Raw genomic sequence first — 7,948 nt, 5'->3', positions numbered from 1 at the left:
CGTGCCGTGTTTCACGCTCTCTTCACTCCAGTCTGCCCTACTTATCTTTAATAACCCGGGTGCCCCTCAGAGAAAGTTTCATGTTTCAATGTTATATTCTGATGCGCTCGCGGCTCGAGTGAGCTTATGAATCTTTCACGCGAGGGCCTTTTTTAAACTGCTCCAAATCGAATTTGATAGCTAAATTCCCATCATAATTCGCTGTTGTTGGAGCATGTCATTATGCTATTAGTAAACGATTTAGCATCATCAAAGACTTGTTCAATTTGGATAGTTCTTTCGATTATGGAGACGTTAATGCTTTTAAAAAACGCTTCAAAGATCGGCGTTGTATAGATCGTGGTGTGCAAGAACTTTCCGAAGCAATAGGGGGTGGGGGAGGGGATCGCTGCTCTTTTCTCAACAAACATTTCGAACGAAAGAGGGGGGGAAAATCAGCCTCTTTTTCAGTTTGAATAGTTTTAGTACATTTTTCGAACTACCATGTGTCGCGTCTAGTGGTTAAAAAGCGCGAGACCAGTCAGCATTCCGTGGAAGGGGAGGGGCGGGGTGTAAATTCTTACTCCAACTATATAGGGCGAAAGGTGCGAATGTGGGAGGTGGTGTAATGATGATAATAATATTATAACGCTTAATACAAAGTACCGTCTCGGATTCATACAAGCACAATGTGCAACATCTCCACTCCCTGGGGAGTATTCCTACTTTAGATCATCGTGAGGGCATATAGCAATGACTTACAGACTTTTGTCATCCCGGGTCCCTCTTCCCTCATGGGTATGGAGTGGCAAACGTAGATTAATGCCTTGCCAAAGGACAATTATGCGGTGTCGGGGATCCAACCCACGGCCTTCGCATTTCAAGTCAAGTATTTAAACTACAACACCTCTACGCATGGCCCTTTTAGGATAGAAACTTTTAATCTTCTCAGTCCATCTCTCTCCCTCTCTCTCCCTCTCTCTCTCTCTCTCTCTCTCTTTCTCGCTCTCTCTCTCTCTCTCTCTCTCTCTCTCCCTATTCCTTCCTTCATTCGATCTTGACATTCGAGGGAGGGAAGGAAGGTAGGAGGTGGATGCCCCTGGCGCAACGCCACATTTCCCAACACAACTTGTGGAAGGGAACCGTCGGGCATACCCCTAATTGATAGTGCAGACGGGATGTTTAAACTGTGGGCCTTTGAAAAGCTTTCCATCCACTCCACGTAGCATCAACACATGTCTCTCGCAAGTGGTGTCTTAATGCCTTTCTCGATTTCATGAACTTATCGTGAATTTGCGTGAAGGTCTTCCAAAGCTGCAAATCCCTTTCTCATTGTAACAGGGTCTAATTCGTGATCCGATGGCGAAATTCCGAGAAGGCCATTAATGACCATGAGAAAACAGCCCCCCCCCCCTTCCTCCCCCTCTCGGCACTTCGGCTAGTTCCTAAGGTATTACAAGAACGAGAGATCCTAGAGAGGTTTGATCAGGGTCGTAGCCAGAGGGAACCAGACAAAATGAATACTAAGAAGACTGCTGTCTGCAAATTTGCATTTCATATTCTCTTCTCATTCCATTTCACTCTTATCCAGAAATAAATGTGAAGAGTTGAAACTTTGTAATTCATTCATGTCCAGTTTGGAATATTTCCCCTAAGTTGTGCACATGAAACTAAAGACCCCTCCCCCTCCAAGAGGGCTGCAACAACCCTAGGTTTAGTAATTTTCTGACGGACTAAACAGTCTCTTCAAAATTACTCAGAAGGAAATAAGTTGCCTTTTGGTACTTTGGTAGAAACTTCTATGATAGGAAAACGACACATTGTTCAGTCTACATTGGTATTTACTTCCATCAAATATAAGAGGTTTTCAAATATATTTGTATACGAAATGGCAGCCGACTGGTGTCGAACATCACACAATAGCAAAGAACTACAGAGTCACATTCGAACAAAGTAAATATCTATATCCAAACATATATCATTAACCAACTTTGAAGAAAATGCATAAGCTATTGTGGTGAAACCCGACATGTCAACGAAATATAGTCCACTAGCCTAAAATTCAGATACTGCAAAAGAAAAAAAAAATAGCAACTCTATTACAACCATTATAGTTGACGCATACACTGCGATTGTTTACAAGCAAGTGATGAACACTGCACTAAAAATAAAACTCATTGTTGAGTGATTGGAGCTACCCACCCGCACACCCACAATCAAGGAAAAATATTGGATAATTGTTGTTGAACTCTCTAGTGCAGCACGATATCCACATTACACTAGTATCTCATTCTAATCGATTTTGTGTGAACAATATCATTCCCAGGTTCCAAGTTCAAGTTACAGAAAAGGTCATCGTGAGTCATCATCTGTGTGTTGCGTGTCCGGACTTTGAAATAAGACTTGATATCTCTCTGCAAAACCAATCGGTAGAGGATAGTTCCTGGGTCTCAATATTACCTTCCATAATATAAAAGAAATGTAATATAAATATATGTTTTTAAATAATTTATGAAACGCAATATAAATATATGTTTTGAAAAGTGAATAGAGGTGGGTTAAGGGGAGCGAATCATATGCATAGTATAAGACGGAGTTGAAGACGATTTGAAGTTTAAAGCCGTCATGAAGTGACTTTGTAAATGCTTGAAACTAGTGTTTTCTCGCATATGGCATTGCAGAAAGGGAACGAAGAACTAGAAAGGAAGAAACAAACAAACAAACACACTAACAAACAAAAAAACAAATTGAGAAAGATAGAAAGAAAGAAAGAATGAAACAATATTGAAGAAAGGAGAGAAAGAAAGTTGGAAAATATCTCTTTCTTTGGCAAGCTGTACAAAAGTGGTTCACGCACATAGCGCATACGCAGTAGCTTTGTAAGGTAATATTGAGACCCAGGAACTATCCTCTACAAACCCAATCATGGCTTTGCTTTTCTGTTAGCTGCCCTATTTCAAGTGTGATTAGGGACTTTTAGATTTTGCACGACGAGAACGCGGACTGCCCTTTTAAGGCAATGTGACGTCACTGCCAGTGCCTTAAAAGGACGTCACATTGCCTTAAAAGGGCAGTCCACATTCTCGTCGTGCAGATTCTAAAAGTCCCTACTTTCAGTTGAGCGTATCAAACCCAATCTTCCATAGTTTGTCGTAATCGAAGTTGCCACACCTCGCAAGGGCATATCCCTTTTCAAGTCATTTATTGATCTTCGCCATAACACCTCTCGACAATGATCTTGTGGTAGTCAACATGAAGTGCTGAAGCCGGCCGAAGGCATCATTTCCGTTCCTTCAATTCAGACCATGTCCGCCAGAGCGTGTTTTAACGCAACACCATGCAGGTCAACTCGAGGGCCGGAAGATCGCGTTGTCCAGGTTCTGGCTCTGTATTTCGTTAATCAAGGATATTAAGCTGGATTTTGCCACTTTGATAGCAATCAATACCCCGGCCCCGTTAGTCCTTTCCTACCTGATTTCCTATACGCGTTTGTTATTTCGCTATATCTTCGAAAACAAACTAAGATACAGCCTATGTGAGATGAAATCCCCATCAATCTAGGTCACAACACCATAGACAGGATAAAGCACTCTATAATTTCTAAAGCTCTCCTAATTTGCTTTGAATATATTGAAATGAACAGTAGCATTCGGTAAAAAAAAATCCGATAAAATGTTTCAAAAAGAAGTTAGGATTTAAGGAAAGACAATACAATCTATGTTGACGAATCAGTATATTTACATTATTTCACATTTTCGTTTCCCTGTGACAATACAAATGTAAATGTACCTTGTACTTTTTTTTTTACTGTTTTAGAATTATTCCGATCATGCTGGGGCAATCTATGATGATTGGTCTAGTACTAGTAGCTCAATTAGAACGTAATTCAGAGAAGAAAGACTTCAAAATAATTTTGTTCAACATGAATCTAGCGTTTGTTGACCATCGCCCATTTTGTAATATGATAATTTAGATACGAGTTATGATCTAATCACTTTTTAGAGTTATACAATGTACTATTATACTTTAGTCACGCTAATGTGACATGAGAACCATTCAAACTCAGATTCGCACGACACACCTTCCCTTTAAAGAAACGAACGTAATTCTCCTAAACTATGCCTTCGATGCTGTGGGTCAAAGGTCATCCATTCGAGAAGCAGGTGGCTCAAGATTGGGGTCATGACGTCACAATACCAGCTCCATGATTCAATTGCAATCATAATCATTTTACCTTCAATCACTAATTGCATAAAGCAATCGATTGACAATGTATTCGGGGGCGCTGCGAGTCCGCCGACCCTAAGCGTCGTCTTAAGATACGACCTAGCCCTCCTCAAACGGTCGGGCTTTCGCCCTTTTCACAAATTAACTCCAATTAATCCCTCCATCCTCCCGTGTTCATTAAGGTCAGAGCTATCCGTTCCATAAATAACAATGCCCCAATTTATGCAATGAGCGCGCCGAATTCAGATGTATACGTAATGACGGTCTCCTCAGAGACGTTGAGAATATTGCGTGTAGGTGGTGTGCTTTTTTCTGGCAGTGTAAGAAATAACAGTGTCCTAATTTATGCATCAAATCAAATTTATTTGCCAGTGAGGACAGTCTGTTTAGCATAGACATTGGTAATTTGGCGGGTAGATTATAATGATTTACAGAAATATTCTGAAATGTGTGGCCTACGGTTGGTTTTGCATCAACATGATTAAGAAATAACTCAATTAAATGTAAGTTTCCAATGTGTTCCTTTATATCTTAATGTACCTTGAAGTATGAAAAAGGTAAACAGTTCTTTGTCGAAAAAAATTGCCCTGACCTCATCATGATTTTGTACACAAATCGCATGCGCGCTGTCATTCTATGGATGACCAGAATGATTGATTATCCAGTAAAACAATCAATTGGTCTAATTCTTGTATCTATGATTTATCGTTTACTTTATTTTCCTTTTTAACATATTCAGTTTGACCTCCTTTGAGCCTGAAGTTTTGAGAGAGAACAAATCTGCTTTGACATTCCTCTTATTGGTAAGGATAAACAAAATCGAAAGATAGAGGGTTCTAGTCTGAAAGCATCCAAGTCTTGCACATTGTCACTCCTGGCGCTCTGGACATTATCCAAGTTATCATTAACCCGGCTTTAGAACGGCAGCCATTACAGTGCATTTAAATGAATAATTCCTGCTAGGTACTCATTTACTTCACATGGGTCGAGTGTGGCAAATGTAGATTAATGTCTTGACAAAGGAAATTAGTGCGGCGACAGGGAGTCGAACCCCATACCCTGTGTTTCACGGTCCCTCTATCTTCCAATTGACCTACCTGTAGATTTGTTATTCCCTTGTTAATAGACAACCAAATGTTCACAAAACTGACCTTATATACTCTCATTGAAAGATCTGTGAACATGGTAAATATTTGTTGACCAAGAGAAAGGTAGAAAATAAGATACGTTTTGTTATTCTTATTGTTCTATTATCCTTAAAATGATCCCATGCAAATATCTTGGTAAATGTGCAACCACCACGTGATCCATTTTTACCTTTTTATTCTAGTCACAATTTTCCATAATAATTTTGTATAATTGTAACCATTATTATTTTGTTATAGCTGTGAACGATGTCGTCTCCTTTCGTTACTCATACACCTATTAACCAGCTTTAACCTAATTGCTCAGCTTAAAAATCGACTTTGACATAAGCTCAAAGCCAGGTCCGGCGATCGATGATACACCAGCTAAAAAACATACCAATGCAATTCAAATACAAAGAAATATCAGCGGGTGAACTCAGCATGAATGCGTAATTTGATATGATATGAAGTAACGTATCAAAGCACTCGGCGTCACGGCCCGAACCCTTCTCTCTCTGCGACGCGTACTCTTCGTGGCCCGGGGGCAGCAGGGGTCTGGATGCAGGAGGTTGGATCCTAATTGCCTCTCGCCCGGGGTATCCGGCTTATGTCAAGGAATCGAAAATCAATGCTCCGTGAGAAAAGTAGAAGATTCCCCCTTTTCCTTTTTTTACTTCTCTCACTCTTTCTTCATTCATGCCTGGCGCTGATATGGAAGTCAAGAACCACTTGCTGTCTAACCAACCGCACTTTAACAATTCTGTACAAAATTCAACTTTCAATGGTAAAGACTACTTGTTCTTCAGTGCGGCTACAAATATTGCATTTCAAATTCCTTTTTGATATATCAACTCATTTAAAAAGACACCATGATCTAGGTTCCTTTTAACGTCAAAGCATGTACGTCAGGGCCCCATCTTATAAAGAGTTGCGATTAGTCCGAATCAATCACATTCAAGTCCTCTCATCAATCGCAAGTGTGCAGTTTCCTATCTTTTATGTACATAGTTGCGATTGATATCAATCGCAAAAAAGTTTGAATTAATGGCAACTGTTTGTAAGACGGGGCCCTGGATATATACAGTATCGTTCATTCGCGTCTCCTTATAGATCAAGATGTAAAGTTTCTTAATTAAAATTAAATTAAATTAAATTCAGTTCTTCCATCGCCCGATGTATGTATGTATTTTTAACATTGCGCTTCAAGAGGGCCTGCTATAATAAGGAAATGCAATCGTTCAACCGGACCAATTCACGGTTTAAAACTGTGGCGGGGGTCATCTTCATTAGATATGAACCTATCCGACATGCATTACCTTGCAGTGGAGCGGTGACGTTGTGGCGTGCGCCTGTAATCCAGCTAACAATGGAAGTTGCAAACTGATTCAGCCGAGGACGCAGGTTCGAAACTGAGTCACGTCTTTCTGATGGTGACGTGTATGATCACATCTGATTGATACACGTCTGTAAAAACCCAATAAAACACACACACACACACACACACACACACACACATGGAAAATGATTGGGGGAGGAGGAGGAATAATTACTTACAAATGCCTAAAATTAAGCTAGTGATGTCCCCGAGAATCTTAAACGATGCCCAACTCAATGAATAGTTCGTTCATGTTGGCCTACACTGAGAAAATTTTGAGTCCAATTATGACCATCTTAATACAATTTATTCACGAACAGGGTATAATTCCTAGAATTCGGGCGATGCGTCTTTAGCCAATATTTTTATTGCCCATTTTGATCATTTTCACAAGGAACAGTAGTTCAAATTGTTCTTGAACATGACATCATCTCTTGTGCGGATGATTTAAAAAAGATCATCTGAAGTTTTTTTGTTATAAACAGAATTGTAGGTCTTCAAAAGGGACAACCATCTTTAATATAAAAGTGGTTTTGTATTTGGTGCGTCTGAAGATCGCTTTGAAGAAGAAAAAATGTTTACGTCCTTGTTGGTATGTATGTGTGCATAGTCAGTGACATACGTGTAGATATCAATCTAATAAGGTCACATAAATTCGACACCTCTCATTTCCACCACATGTTTAATTCAGAAGGGGAACAGTAGAAACCGTGTCATCGGAAACACACCTCTCAATATACCTGTCGACTAATTAAAGCATCGACTGTTGTAGCATAATCTCGCCTGACTCCGAAGATCTGGTTTCCGGAAAGTGAAGACACGCCAAATCGCAACGAGGTCTGAAGCAATCTCGTAAGTTAGAGCTGAGAGCAAGTCCTAGTTTTTAGGCTAAATGTGATCGATTTGAGACCTACTTTCCACACCTGCGACTCGATCGTGCCCATCTCTTTGTTACGTAGAATGAAGTCACATGACTGCCATGTGACACTGAGTAACAGACATGGAGCGTTAAAGCCCGTCTGCACTAGTTTGGCAAGGGGGATTATACCTCCGTGCGAGGTCACTGACAGGTAATTATCTCATCAAATCAGCTCTCAATTAACATTAGCTAAGGGGGATCATGGGGGACCAAGGGACACCTATTATAGGCATTTTTGCTATATTGAGGGTGCAAGGAGCTATAAGGTATACCTCGTTGGTTCAATCAATCGTGATTTGAGAAGGTATGTCGTTTGTGAGA

Source organism: Strongylocentrotus purpuratus, unplaced genomic scaffold (genome assembly GCF_000002235.5).
Source record: "Strongylocentrotus purpuratus isolate Spur 01 unplaced genomic scaffold, Spur_5.0 spur5_scaffold_3, whole genome shotgun sequence".
NCBI lineage: Eukaryota > Metazoa > Echinodermata > Echinoidea > Camarodonta > Strongylocentrotidae > Strongylocentrotus > Strongylocentrotus purpuratus.
Note: the sequence above shows the minus strand (reverse complement) of the source record.